The following is a 15,720-nucleotide window of genomic DNA, read 5'->3' as shown; positions in this document are numbered from 1 at the left end:
TTTGGTATTGGAATGGAATTGGAGTTATCACTGTGAACTCAGGGTTGCTGATATGCATGGATATAGAAATAAATATAAATGTAAATATATGTATATGTGTATGTACATACATATGCTTAATTCCTAGCTATGTTCATTGAGATATCATGGAAGCTTTGAGACCCTAATAGCAATGAGCACAGCTAGCACCCAATGCTTGGTTTCTAAATCCCACCCTCCACTCAAAAGGAACCTTGAAGAATTGCTTGATTCTAGAACTGAGGCAGAGAAAGAGCAGGTGAGCCTGGAATATCCTTTTGTGCTGGAAAATAAGGAAATGCTTAAAGAAAGACAGATATGTCAAAATGACACAGAGCCAGCAAAGAGACTCTCCCTGACCAAATTTGGAACAAGTCGAGAATCAAAATAAATAATGACACTAATAGATTACAATCAATTGAATAAACAGGAATCTATGAATCTACTCAATAAAATTTACCATTTGGCAATCATAGTAATAACCATTTCTGGTGAAAACCACCAATGGCTTAAAAACTAATAGGTGAAAGGGAGGTGTGGAACAGGCTTTAACATAGTCTCAAAATATTCTCCCTCAAAATACTTACTAATCATAAAGAGAAGAAAATTAACTGGTAGATGTCATCTTAGTTAATACTAGCAAATAGAGCAAATCAATGTCGTGTATCACCTGCTAGGATGCAAAGAAAGCACAGCATGTCTTCAATGATATTAGGACCAAAATACCTACCTTGGGTCTAATAACAAGCAAGCATCAGACTAACCCAAATTGAAGGACAAAATGAGATGACCGGCTTGTAATCTTCAAAAAATATCAAAAAATTTAAGAAGAAAAGACTGTACAACTGCTCCAGATTGAAGGAGACCTGGGAGACATGACATCTGGGTGCAACCTGTGAGCGTGGATTGGATCCTTTGCTACAAAGGGGATAATTGGGCAAAGAATGTATAGAAGTTCTTTGCACTACTCTGGAGACTTTACTGTATTTTTTAAATGTTTCAGAATTTTTTAAAAAGCTGATGCCAGTAAATAAGTAAAACATGCATATAGTAATATTATGAAGCTAAATAACAGTCTATTTCTCCAATACTGCTTCCAAGAAGTACTTTTACGTGTTTCTTGTGGTGGTAATTTCCCTTGCTGATTCTATGCTTATATGGCTGTTTGTTGATTTATCAATTTTATATACAACTTTTGAGTCCTCAATATGAAAGATGAAGATTTAGTTCACCTCTGTCTCCTCTTACCCCTTCCTGGGCTTATAGGTTTATAATTTACATGCAATGAAATACACCCTTTTTTGGTGTACAGTTCTGTGAACTTTGGCAAACCTAAACAGTGATGTAACCACCACCAAAAGCAAGTATAGAGTATCTCCATCACCCCATAAAGTTTCCTCATGCCCCTTTACAGGCAATTCTATCCCCCACCTTAGCCCCTGGCAACCCAATTATTTTTATTATATTTATTTTATTTTATGAGTTTTATTTATAGCCTTAAATAACTTTTATTTATATACTTTAAACTATAGTTTTGGGTCCATCAGCTCTACAGTATCTCTGGATGTATAAAGATATTGGAACCCCTAACCTGCCCACTGCAGTTAACCCTATTTCTCCCTCTTCTGTGAGTTATTCTACTTTGTATTGTCATGGTTGATAACCACATTCAAGTCTTCCATTTTGTCTATATAAATTTTATACACTGAAGGGTCAAATTGTATTCTGAGATTACATTTTATATTCTGTTGGTTGAGTGTTCTGACCCTTAGTCACTAAAAGAATGTCCTTAAGGTCTGTATCTTGTAGATTCTCTTTCTTTACTGTCCACCACTTTTTCATAACTATACCTTGTTTTAGCTTACTTCATAATTGACTTGACTCTTTTGTACAGCTTTTGGTATTTTCCCCCCCTGTGGTTTCTAATTCCTCATTTCTTTATTCCTATCTAATTTCAGAATTCATGCTCTTCTCCTTGAAGACATTTCCTCAGAGCCCACCAGCTTTTTATTCTAGTTTAGATCAGTTACCTCCTGCACAGTTTTTATCCAGGAATTTTTCTTTAATTTCCATGTGTGTTCCATTATATCTTTTGACTCTCACTTTACTCAAGTAACTTCCTCAGAAAAAATGTATCTAGGTGGGAAACTTTGACCCTTGCATGCAAGAAAATGTCTTGTTCTGCCTCCATACCAACTTGAGAGTTTAGCTGACTGTAGAATTCTAGGTTCAAAATAATTTCTCCTCAGAACTTCGAAGCCATAGTGCCAACTTTATTGTAAAAATCCAGAAGTTTGAAGGCCACCCAATTCTTCTTCCTTTATAGGTGGCCTGGTATTTCTCTCTCATATTTTCTAGGGTTTTTGTTTTTGTCCTTTTTTTGTACTTGGGGTCTGAAATGTCATGAAGCTGTGTCCAAGAGTGAGTTTTTCTAGTTGGTTTTCTTCAGCTTTCTGTGGGCCATTTGAGTCTGGTTACTCATGTGTCCCTTCCAGCTCTGGGAAAATTTTTTTTTACATACTTTCCTCCTTTTTCTTTCTTTTCATTTTATTCTTCTGGAAATCTTAACATTCCAAAGTTAGACCTACAGGATTGATTATCTGTTGTCAAACAACAAGATTTTAATCCTCAAACATGAATAATAAATAATATTAAATGCCATTTAAAGCAATTAAATAAGGATGCCCAGAGAAATACTGACATTTATTAGTCAGAAAAATCCAGGGTAGCAGGTATGCATTCATAGGGTTACTTCCAATGTCTTCTGGTCTGTGGTTATCTGTTTGTATATAAGAATAAGAAAATGGGGGCTTCCCTGGTGGCGCAGTGGTTGAGGGTCCGCCTGCCGATGCAGGGGACACGGGTTCGTGCCCCGGTCCGGGAAGATCCCACATGCCGCGGAGCGGCTGGGCCTGTGAGCCATGGCCGCTGAGCCTGCGCATCCGGAGCCTGTGCTCCACAGCGGGAGAGGCCACGACAGTGAGAGGCCCGCGTACCGCAAAAAAAAAAAAAAAAAAAAAAAAAAAAAAAGAATAAGAAAATGGGGGCTTCCCTGGTGGCGCAGTGGTTGAGGGTCCGCCTGCCGATGCAGGGGACACGGGTTCGTGCCCCGGTCCGGGAAGATCCCACATGCCGCGGAGCAGCTGGGCCCGTGAGCCATGGCCGCTGAGCCTGTGCGTCCGGAGCCTGTGCTCCGCAACGGGAGAGGCCACAACAGTGAGAGGCCCGCGTACCGCGAAAAAAAAAAAAAAAAAAAAAAAAAGAATAAGAAAATGGGTTTAATTTTCAGGGTAGCTAGTGCTACTTACATCTGCTGTTTAATGTATAGGTCTCCCAGGAATATAACCGTGTTGATTTTAAACTTGGGGGGAGAGTAATAAGAGTACACAATCATTAGTATCCCCAAGTGCAAAAATTCCACTATTCTGCAGTATCTTGTTTTCATTCCATATATATGGACTGTTTTCAGTCCATATATATTCAGTTACTTTTCTCTTTGTGTAAAGGAGTCAGGCAGTCTACAGGGGGCTGCTTAACCCAAGACTCTGCCACCCTCCACCCACCCCAGGTGTGTATCCCTTCCTGATGATATTTCCTGCACCTTCCCTGGCTGTAACCATCACCTTGACTTTTATGATAGTCATTTTCTTGTTTTCATATATAATTTTGCCACCTATGTATTCATCCCTAAGCAAAATAGTGTAGTTTTACCTGTTTTAAAAATTTATATGTTGAAATCATACTCTGTGTCTTAAGCTGTTAGCACTAGGAAGATAAAGCCATTCAATAAATACTGATTAAATGAATGAGCAAATAAATGAAAAAAATGAAAGAGTGAATGAATCCTAGTTTGATCTGCTCTCTCCCTTGCCCATGGGTGCTAGATTCTCAAGATGGCCCTAGAATGAATGAAGAATGGACTAGGAGTTTCTGGATTGACAGGTCTGTTTTCGCACTTCAGACCAGCATCATCTACCCCGGACTTCTTTTTTTTTTTTTTTTTAAATAAATTTATTTATTTGATTTATATTTATTTTTGGCTGTGTTGGGTCTTCGTTGCTGTGTGCGGGCTTTCTCTAGCTGAGGTGAGCGGGGGCTACTCTTCGTTGCTGTGCGCAGGCTTCTCATTGCGGTGGCTTCTCTTGTTGCGGAGCACGGGCTCTAGGCGTGCGAGCTTCAGTAGTTGTGGTACATGGGCTTGGTAGTTGTGGCTCGCAGGCTCTAGAGCGCAGGCTCAGTAGTTGTGGTGCATGGGCTTAGTTGCTCCATGGCATGTGGGATTTTCCTGGACCAGGGCTCAAACCTGTGTCCCCTGCACTGGCAGGCAGATTCTTAACCACTGTGCCACCAGGGAAGCCCCTTCCCCAGGCTTCTTAATGGATCTGCAGGAAATGTTGGTATATCAGTGTTCAGACATAGGCTGGAAATGGTCCAGTGGCCCCCACGTCACAGGTGCTGGGACCTCCCTCCCAACAATGGCTCCCCTGGGATGGCCATATTCCAGGGGGCTGGCTGCTCTCCAGGAGGTTCCCAAACATTACATAACTAATTGCATTTATCTATTGTTTCCTTTGCAGTTCTGAATTCTGCCACAGAATTCACATCCACTGATAGTGGTTTATTAAAAGATACGATTGCCAGGGAAGGGTTTTGTTTACATAGTAATTCCATATTGTCTTCCCTGTAAATTCTGTGCAATTCTGTGTCTTTTCAAGGGCTGGTGCTGATTCCTTACTATTATCTTCAAAGGTTGGTAAAACCTCCTGGTTTTAGGCCACTAAGAAATACTTCTTAGGCAAATAGAAAAGCTCCTTCCCTCATTTTGTTTTGCTTTGCTTTTGTTTTCCTATATGCTTTGAGCATATAAAAGCAAATACCTATAGATATTCTTTTCCTCATACCTTTTTACATAAATGACAGCATACTTTACACAGTAGTTCTAACACTGCTTTTTAAATATTTCTTAGAGATTATTCCAAAACACTAAATAAAAAGGGACCATTCTTTTTCATGGTTGTATAGGAATTCTTTGTATTTACATACCACAATTTGACTTCTTACCTTTTGACACTGAGAAATAGAACACAGATTCAGAAATGTACATAACGTGTGCTATGGTAGGCAGAGTAATTGCCTCCCCAGGATGTCCATGTCCCCAGCATCTGTGGATATGTTACTGTGGATATGTTACATTGCATGGCAAAGGGGAATTAGGGCAGAAAATGGAATTTAGGTTACTAATGAGCTTACCTTAAGATAAGGACAATGTCCTGGGTGGCTCAATAATAATCACAAGGGTCCTTAAATGTTCAAGAGGGAGGCAGAAGGATCAGTCTCAGTGTCGGAATGATGCCCTATGAGAAAGACTCTACCAGCCATTTCTGGCTTTGAAGCTAGAGGGCCAAAGAATTCAAGCAGCCTCTAGGAAAGGAAAAGGTAAGAAAATGGATTTTCTCCTAGACCATCCAGAAAGGAACGCAGCCCTGCCAACACCTTGATTTTAGCCCAGTGAGACCCATTTTGTATTTGGACCTCTAGAACTTTTAAGACAGTAAGTTTGTATATTAAGCCACTACATTTGTGGTAATTTGTTCTAGCAGCAATAGGGAACTAATACACGCACATGTACAGTATAACAAATAATTATAGGCAAGCATGATGTAATTGCCACCAAGATCAATAATAGAATATTTCCAGCCTCAATAAGCCCCCCTGTGTATTCCTTCCCAATCACACTCCCTTCACCCCAACCTCTCCCTGAGATAATCACCATTCTGTCCTTCATGATTATTATTTCCTTGCTTTCATTTATAGTTTATACTCCCATGTGTGTATAACTAAACATTACAATTTAGTACTGCCTGCCTTTGGAATGTACATAATTGGAATCAATCTGCATGTCTCATCCATGTTGTTGCTTGTAGCTCTAGTTGCATTTCATTTTCATTGTTGTATAGTGTTCCATTGTGTGAATGTATGTTCAGAGACAGGAAGTAGCAGGGAAGGCCAGTGTCATTGGTTTTGAGGAGGCCACTTGGGATGCATGAAATTTAACCCACATCTCCAACTACAGCCTTTTCTTCTTTTGAAAGCTTTTATATCTAGGCACCATGAGTACAGAGATGCACAGAAACACAGTTCCTGCCCTCAGAAAGGCATAGAATTGAGTGGGGGGAAAGTGACACATAAATCAAAAGTTATGTAATGCCATACAGTGAATGAATGATAATAGTTGAAAAGAATACAGGACACACAGCTCAGTCTTGAAATATGTTAGTCAAGTGAAAAAAAGGAGGGGCTGGGCACGAGAAGCAGGGAAACACTTGTGAAAACACATAGAGAAACACTATGTAAAAATATACCATGAGCATGAAATGACAAATAACTGCAAGTTCCTGGGGTGTGAAACAGAGAGAGACAGAGAAACTTGGGAGGGGACAGGCGGGGGCAGGAAATGAAGCTGGAGGCTGGTGTAGTAGGTGGGAACCAGTTCTTGGAGGGCTGCCCTTGACTGCCCGACTAAGAACCTTGGACTTCACCCAGAGTGAGTAAGGAATCACTGAAGGGCTCTAAGCAGGGGAGTGATCTGCTCAGACATGAATATGGCAAATACAACATCATTAAAGTCTTTTCAGTTAATCTGAAACTGAATTTTTTCTTCATTTAAAATTTTCGTATTTTCTTAGAAGTAGTTAAACCTGTATGTTAGATATTTATAAAAACTTGCTGATAGTTTGATCTAGGTCTCAAAACTGATCTTTCATGTAACTTGACTTGCCAACGGAATGTGTAAATACCTAATTTAATCATGAAGATTGCCTTAAAAAAAAAAACTCAAAGGGAAACTACACATATTTGGTTTGGATCACCATATGGGAACTTCAAAGGAAGTAACACTTTCTGATTTTAATTGTGAAATATATTGCTAGATAACCTCGTTAATGGGTGCTTCAGAGTCAAATGCAGAAAAGCAGCATGTTGGAAATGACTCCAGACATACCCGCTTCCTTTAAAGACCCAATTAAGATGAACCTTATTGTCCATTTTCATTCTGTGCATCATAAGAGAAACATCTGAATTTTTAGCACAATTTGAGGCTTTTGATTTTATCCTTAATCTTAAGCCTTATCCTTTAGGCTTAATTTTTAATCCTAATTAAACTAAAGAATGGAGATTTAGGAAAGGAAAAGCTAAATCACTCCAATCATTAAAAACATTTTTGGATTTTCAGAGTAATAAGTGAGTAATACTCTACATATTTGTAAGCTGTCCTTCTCAAAACTCATCAGATTGCAACCTGATAATATAAAGTATCTTAGTCCTATGAATGAGAAATTATTTTCTTGATCAACTACTTTAGATTACATTTACTTTAAATTACATTTTCAGTTATCAAATATTTCAAACATAAAGAAAAATACAGGGAATAATATACCAATGTCTTTTATACGTACCCCAATTTAGGAAAACTTGAACAAATAGAAACGCCCATGTTTTTGGTCAGGAAAATCAACATTATAAATAGGTCAGTTCTCCCTGTAAATGCAATGTGATCCCAATGGTAATATCAGTAAGGTTGTTTTTTTTTTTTTTTTTTTTGCGGTACGCGGGCCTCTCACTGTTGTGGCCTCTCCCATTGCGGAGCACAGGCTCTGGACGCGCAGGCTCAGCGGCCATGGCTCACGGGCCCAGCCGCTCCGCGGCATGTGGGATGCTCCCAGACCGGGGCACGAATCTGTGTCCCCTGCATCGGCAGGCAGACTCCCAACCACTGCGCCACCAGGGAGGCCCGGTTGTTTTTTTTTTAATTGGATTGATTCTAAAATTCTTATGGAAGAAATAAATGAAGTAGGGTTGCCTAGAAAATTCAACAAGAATATTGTGGGAGGACTAGCTCCACCATATATTAAAACATTAAAACTTATAGTAAAATATAGTTGTATGTATGGTTTATGAACATGAAGAGAAAGTAGCCATCAAATCAATATTTATTTTTCTTTTCAACCATACCATCAGCAGCAGCAGCAACAGCAGCATGTCCTAATCCCCTAAATCCTACCCTCCCCCAAATCCTTATTTCCCAGTGTCCTCTGTGAGCAAAATAAAAGCCCTAATTTGCTTAAGTCACTTTGTTCTATTTATCTTTTGATGCATAACAAACCATCCTAAATTTAGTGGCTTCAAACAACTAGCAATCACTTATTTTGCACACAGATCTGTGATTCAGGATTCAGCAAGGACAACTCTCTTTGCACCACATGAAGACAGCTGGACACACTTGAAGGTAGAAGCTGATTTCATTTTTTAGCTCATCCACCTATATGTCTGGCACTTGATCCTGGCTGTTGGCAGGGACCTCACCAGGTTCTGTTTGCTGGAACCTATCAGTGGCCTCTCCACGTGGCTGCTTGCTTCCTCATAGCATGAACAATGGACTGAATTGTTGAGATGAGAAATCTACTGCAGTCTAATTTTAATTTCTTTAGGTTATCTGTCTTTCTGTCAGATTGATATTAAGAATTACTTTATGCTTTGGTGTTCTACAGTTTCACTGAGATGGATTTGCCTTTATCCTACTTGATATGCTTCTTTAAGAACCTTTCATCAATTCTGGAAAATTCTCAGCAATTATCTCTTCAGTGTTGTTTTCATCTCATTATCTCAGTTTTTTCCTTCTGTAAATTCTTTTAGATATATGTCTTTCCCATGGAATTGCAGAGTCTTTTAACTTCTCCTTTATATATATATATTTTTAATTATTCTTTATTTTTTATTTTTATTTTTGCTTTATAACAAATTTAATCAGTTATACATATACATATGTTCCCATATCCCCTCCCTTTTGCGTCTCCCTCCCACCCTCCCTATCCCACCCCTCCAGGCGGTCACAAAGCACCGAGCTGATCTCCCTGTGCTATACGGCTGCTTCCCACTAGCTAGCTATCTACCTTACGTTTGGTAGTGTATATATATATATATATATATATCTCCTTTATATTTTTGATTTCTTCGTCTCTGTATGATACATTCTGGCTTTTTTCCCCAAGATCTTTCTTCTAGTTGACTAATTGTTTCTTCAGCTATTTCTACTCTGGTGTATTTATCTATTCAGTTTTTATTTCATCAACTTGATTTTTCAGTTTTAGAAGTTCTATTTGGTTTTAATACTTCCATTTTTGTCTCATTCAAATGGTTTCTCTTTCTTCATTTACCTCTTTAAAGATTTGGAGAATGCTATGTTAGAGTTTATTTAAGACTTTTCTATTACCTCAAACTCTTGAGGTACTAATTTGCATGTTTTCAGTAACCACTGATTTTCCTCATATTGAGTTGATTCTTCAGATGGCTTGAAATGTTTGTGTTGTTAGCTCATCTTTAGCATGTGCTATGGAATGAATGTTTGTGTCCCTGCCCCCTTGCCCCAAAATTCATATTTTGAAACATAATACTCAATGTGATGGTATTTGGAGGTGGAAACTTTGGAGGTGATTAGGTAGAGGTCAGAGCCTTCATGAATGTGGTTAGTGCCCTTTATAAAAGAGACCCCGGAAAGCTCCATTGCCCGTTCTTCCATGTGAGTGAGAAGACAGCATCTGTGAAGCAGGAAGAGGGCTCTCACCAGACATTGAATCTGCCAGCACCTTGATCTTGGACTTCCCGGCCTCCAGAACTGTGAGAAATAAATGTTTGTTGTTTAAGCCACCCAGTCTGTGGTATTTTATTACAGCAACCCAAACAGACTAAGACAGTATGGGTACTGGATCATGGAGGTGTTCCTTCAGAACAATTTTTTATTTCTTCAAGACTTTACAACTTTTATTTTCACACCTTCTGATTCTTTCACCTATAATGTAATATAAATTTGGATCCCATACCTATACATGGGACTTTGATTTCTCATAGGAGCCTTTTTCCCCTATTCAGATCACAAGGTAGAGGACAAGCTTCATCACTGCTCCCTTAGACCAACAGGTAGAATTTTTCTAGTTTCCTTTTTGGAAAGAGGCATCCTTTCCAAGGTCCTAGATTTATGCAGGGATCTAAGTTCAGTTCCACATTCCCAGATAGGAACAAAGCCATATGCCCTATTTCTGTGAGAGTGTTTAAACTGAAGCCATTAGACCATAAGGCTGTATGTACTTTAAAAATCTCCGAGTTCCCTTTTTATTTCTAGCACCTGGTATTTTCCTTTCTTTCTTTTGGGCTTTGATAAGTATTAAAACTATATGTTTGTCATACTTTTAATAATTTTTTTTGTATTTGAAGTGGAAGGATGTGCTGAGTCAGCTTACCCTGCCCTGTTGTCAGAAGTTAGTGTAGTTAACAGTGTTCATATCTTTCTTGAGGTAATATCCTTAGAGAATCTGCGTAGAGTCACTCTGGCTGCTCATTAAAAATGTAGGTTCTTGGGTTTCATCTCTGTTTTTTGAATTAAAATCTGTGGACATAGTGCTAAAGAATATTTTAACAAGGACTGAAAATTAAGTGTGTAACAAGGTTGCAGGATACAAGATTTATATACAGAGAAATCAATTGTGTTTCTAGACAATGAACAATGGAAATTGAATTTTTAAAAAGCAATATTACTTATAATACAATAGCATTAAGAAATATGAACTACTTAAAGATAAATTTGACAAAAGATGTGGAAGACCTATACACTGAAGACTATAAAACATTGCTGAGAGAAATTAAAAACCTAAATAAATGGAGAACTGTACCTTGTTAATAGGTGGGTAAATTAAGTATTAAGATGTCATTTTCCCCCAAAATTCATCTATAGATTCAATGCAATTCAAATAAAAATCCAAACAGCTTTTTCTTGGTAGAAATTGACAAGCTCATTCTAAAATTCCTATGGAAATGCAAAGAATTTAGAATAACAACTTTGGAATAGAAGAATAAAATTGGAAGACTACTATGACCTGATTTCAAGACAACTTTAAGCTACGGTAATCAAGATAATCCAGCATAATATCCCCAACTAAAAATTCTTAACTTAATCACATCTTTTGTCATATAATATTCACCTTTTTTGCCATATCAAATAGTACTTATAGGTTACAGGAATTAGGACATGGATATCTTTGTGGGCCATTATTCAGCCTACCACAGATCCTATGTGGATGCCCAGTTGTTTTAGCTCTTTATACTGTGTGGTCCACTTTTCCATACTGATTTTCAACACCTGCTCTGTCAAAAGTCAAATTTGCATATGTGTGCATTTATTCTGAGTTCTGTATTCTGTTTCCTTAGTCACTTTGCACTTTCTGCCCCAATACCACACTATCTTAATTACAATAGATTTACAACAGACTTTAATATATGAAAGGGCAAGTCCCCTCAATTTATTTTTCTTTAGTAACATCTTGGTTGTTACTGGCCCTTTGATTTTACACTTAAATTTTATAATGAACCATCAAATTCCTCCAAATTTTACCTGCTGGCATTTTGTTTAGTAGAGCATTAAAATTATATAGATCAGTTGGAGGAAAATTGACAATTTTATAATATTGAGTCTCCCATTTCAAGAACATAACCTAGTTCTCCATTTATTTAGATCTTTCCTAATATCTTTCAGTAAAGTTTTACAATTTGTTCCTTGAAAGTCTTAAGTATATTTTGTTAGATTTATTTCTAGGTACTTTATATTGTTGTTGCTATTATAAAATTAATATCTTGAAAATTAATTTTTTGACTCTTGCTGTGTATAGAAATGCAGTTGACTTTGGTATTTGATTTGGTAACCATCATTCTTTATCTTATTAATTTAAAAAAGGATTTATAGGTTCTTTAGGATTTTTCAGGTTGGTAGTGATAAAATCTGTGAATTATGACCATTTGTTCTTCCTATTTATACATCCTCCCCCTTTTTCTTGTCTTACTGCACAGGAATGGAGCTCAAGTATCATATTGAACATCTAATATATATATCTTAGATGGCAAATTTTTGAAAGCCCATGGTTACATTTTCTGGTATTTAATGCAATATAATCTATTGTATTCACAGATTTTAGGGCTGTGAAAGGGGTTCTATAATACATCTCCCTGCTTCTCATGTGTGAAACCAGAACACTGTAATCATAGATGAGAAGCTTCCCTATTTTAAAAACATTTTAATATTTTGCTCTTCTAATAAGGAATCTGACCTTAGAGCTTACTAGTTCTTTCAAGCTTGTTCATCTTGCTGCCTTTTGCCAAAATCCCTGCTTAAAAAATCTTGTGGAAACATAGCATTTGTAATGTAACACTAAAATATAGACTAACTCTTACAAACACAAGCCTGGGTATTACTTTACTCCTATTCTGTCCTGGGTTAGGGAAATGGCTAGCTACAAATAAGGAAGTTTCCTTTGAAGTAATTAATAAGTCCCAAAGAAACATTGGCTCACTGCTTTTGTACAACACATCTCCTTTTCTCTCTTTTTTTTTTTTATTAAAAAAGGCAGTCAAGATAACAGATTGGGAAAGCTTTAAGCCTGACAGTTATAAATAGTCTTGCAGTTTATTCCACAATGTATTTGCAATTCTCTTTCTTTGCCGTTCTGAAAGTTGGATCTCTGTCAAAATACTTTTCTCTTGACCAAGGAATACAAATCATTGCCTTCAAAACAGGTTTGAAGATTAAAACTCTAAAATAATGGAGTAGGGTGATAAGGTTTGGGCTCTCTGAGAATTTTACTGATGCTCTAGAGTGTTGTCAAACCAACACTGATCTTTAGAGGAACTTCTTTTCCAGGGACCACATGGATTGGGAGAACCCTTTGAATAAATGAGCTGTTCCAAATATTGCTAAGATTGCTCTTGTTTCTTGTAATCAAAGCAATACTTGCCTAATGACCACTGTGTTGCCAAGCACTAGAGGGGACCCAGAGACAAGTATTCTTGTCTTTAAAAGGACAGTCATGGAGAGGAAGCATTAAAGATACAGACACTGAATAACAATAGAAGACAGTGGAACATAAAATGTCACAAGGCATTATTACGATAATAAATTAATATTATTAATAACAACCAATAATATCACTTGGTTGTTCAAAGTGTATTTGCTCTAATACTGAAAATTACATCTAACAGAGCATCAAAATAATTTTGAATGTTCAAAATGTTACACACAGAGCAAATACATAATTTTCCCCTAAATAACTTGAAATTTTAGTGGTGCAAATTTAAGGAAAACCTATTAAATTATCAAATATTTTCGAGTGTTGATTTTTGAGGGAGAACATGGAAAGACAGAAGCCATTAAAACTGTTGATGTTTTTGTGTAAATTAGTACAACCATTCTAAAGGACAATATGACCATAGCTGTCAAACTGTCAAATGTGTATCCTTTTCTTCTGGCATTCTACTTCCTATAGTGGTGGGCTGGGTAATTTAACTCCCTCTCTCTCTCTCTCTCTCTCTCTCTCTCTCTCTCTCTCTCTCTCTCTCGCATACACAAACACACACACACACAGAGCAAATAAAAGAATAAAAGAACGAGACAAAATATATTTTTTAAACTTGTTAGAAAGCAAAAGAGAGCTGCCAGGACAGTGAAGAATTTGGGGGCCAAGATCCAGGAGAAGAAAGAAACCGAATCAATCAGATTTGGGGGGCCTCTTTATCCTTAGTGACACTGACTTTTTGGGAGATACTGCAGAGACTGAAAAATTAAGCAAAGTTAAGGAAGAAAACATAGGAGTTCATGGGCTGCCCAAGGAGAAAGGGCCCTAGAAATCCCCCATGCTTGAGGGTGGGACCCAGTAAAGTAGGGACTAGAAATAAGACTAAAAGTAAGTCCTTATAAGAACTAGAGCTCAGCTTTGGATCATTTTTCAAGCATAGATTTGATTAAGACAGTTCTCCACTGGGGTTCCAAAAGTATTTGATCCCTAATGTTCTAAGGTATCTCTTATATATGAGAAATTAACTTCTCTTCTATATGTAGGATAGTACTAGCTACACACCCTTCTTGGGAGAATTGAGAAAATAGTCACTCCAGTGATTTGCTGCAGGGCTTAATTCCTTCACAGAATCTTACTGCCAGTGGTTAGATTAGGTTATCTGGGCTCTCTAATATCCCCTAGTCACCAGCCAGAACCTGGAAGAAGATAACATCTTAGTGTTTCAAATTAAATCTACAGTTTTTTATATACACTGATCAGCACTCAATCAGAAATAACCAAGTATATGAGGAGGTAACACAGTCTGATAGAACACCAAGATAAACAATAGGAACAAACCCATAGAGAGCCAGGTGATAGAATTTCCAGACACAGATTTTTTTAAATGTTCTTACTAAAGATAATATTGAGCAGAGACCTGGAAACTACAAAAAAATCCAATAGGAAGTCTAGCATGGAAAAGTTATGATGACAAATTAAGAACTCAGTAGATGAATTTAATAGCCTGTTAGGTATGCCTAGAGGTAGATTTTGTAAACTAGAAATTAGATAAATCAAAGAAAATAGCCACACTAAAGCATATAGGGACAAAAAGCAGAAAAGAACATAAGAACTAAGTGGAATGTGGTAAAAAGCTCATATATATATGTGTGTGTGTATATATATACACACACACATATATATATATAAATGGGAAAATTGAGCATAAGTAATATTTGAAGAAATAATGACTAAAAAAATTTCCAAATTTAATGAAATACATCATCCACAGATTCAAAAAGTGCAATAAACCCCAAGAAGGATAAATGCAAACCACACTTGGGAACATTATAGTAAAACTGCTGAAAAACAAAGACAAAAGGAAAATCTTAACGCAGTCAGAGGAAAAGACGTATTATCTCAAATGAGCAGTAAGACTATAAACTGAGCTCTCAACAGAAATGGTGGAAGACAAGAAACAATAGAATGGTATCTTCAAAGTGCTTAAAGAAAACATAGGAAAATTGATCATAAATCTATTAAAGGATATTAATTACATTGTAATTTGTTGTAATGAAAATTTGGAAGCCACTTAAATATCCAATAAGAAGGACTGGTTAAAAATATTTACTACGTCTTTAGGTGATGATACGTAAAAATGTTCCAGATGTATTGTTAAGTGAAAAAAAGCAAGCTAAATATAATTTATAGCATATGCTCTCATTTACCTTAACAATTCTTAAATATGATTAAATGTGGAAGGATTGGCACCAAAATGCTAACAGTAGTTATCTTTGGGTGGTAGAATTATGATAAAATTTCTACTTTCCTTTTAATATTTTTATAATGATCATGTATTATCAGATGCAGATACATACCCCATTTTAAAAGGGAAACAAAAGCAGTCAGTACTTTAAAGGTTTGTGCTCTGTATTGACCCTGGGTGCATTGTGGCTGTGTAGTAAAGGATACTGTTTAGTGGATTCCATTTCCTCTGTATGAAAGAAGCTGCAAAGTGAGGGTCAGGTAAGACTCCTAGACTCAGATCCCTTAATGCCCTGGCTCTTCCTAAATCTAGGAAAGATCAGTGTGAACAAGGTCTCTTGGAGCCCGTGGCAGCGCTCATCTTATGTCATTCTTCTCTGATTTAGAGAAATTATTTTCCTTTATAAAAAACTTAAGGATACAGTTAAGATTGGGTTAAATTTTTTAAATTGTTTTTTTCTGCTAAAATGTCAGCCTAGATTGCAATATAAGCTTTCCCCTAAAGTTAAGAAACTAACCAGTATTCTTGTTTCTTAAAGGTAAGCTAAATCTTCAGCATTGGTTAAAT

At 37.0% G+C, this 15,720-nt stretch overlaps 1 protein-coding gene across 1 annotated transcript in view; it reads left to right on the top strand.

Annotated features, from left to right (window-relative positions):
* The window catches only part of HYDIN (HYDIN axonemal central pair apparatus protein), a gene marked incomplete at its 5' end in the record, with an annotated part of 359,388 nt that overhangs the window by 86,406 nt on the left and 257,262 nt on the right, over nucleotides 1-15,720 (top strand). The window lies entirely within an intron of this gene.

Source organism: Hyperoodon ampullatus (assembly GCF_949752795.1).
Source record: "Hyperoodon ampullatus genome assembly, chromosome: 18".
NCBI classification, from domain to species: Eukaryota; Metazoa; Chordata; class Mammalia; order Artiodactyla; family Ziphiidae; genus Hyperoodon; species Hyperoodon ampullatus.
Note: the sequence above shows the minus strand (reverse complement) of the source record. Positions and strands in the feature narration are given on the sequence as shown.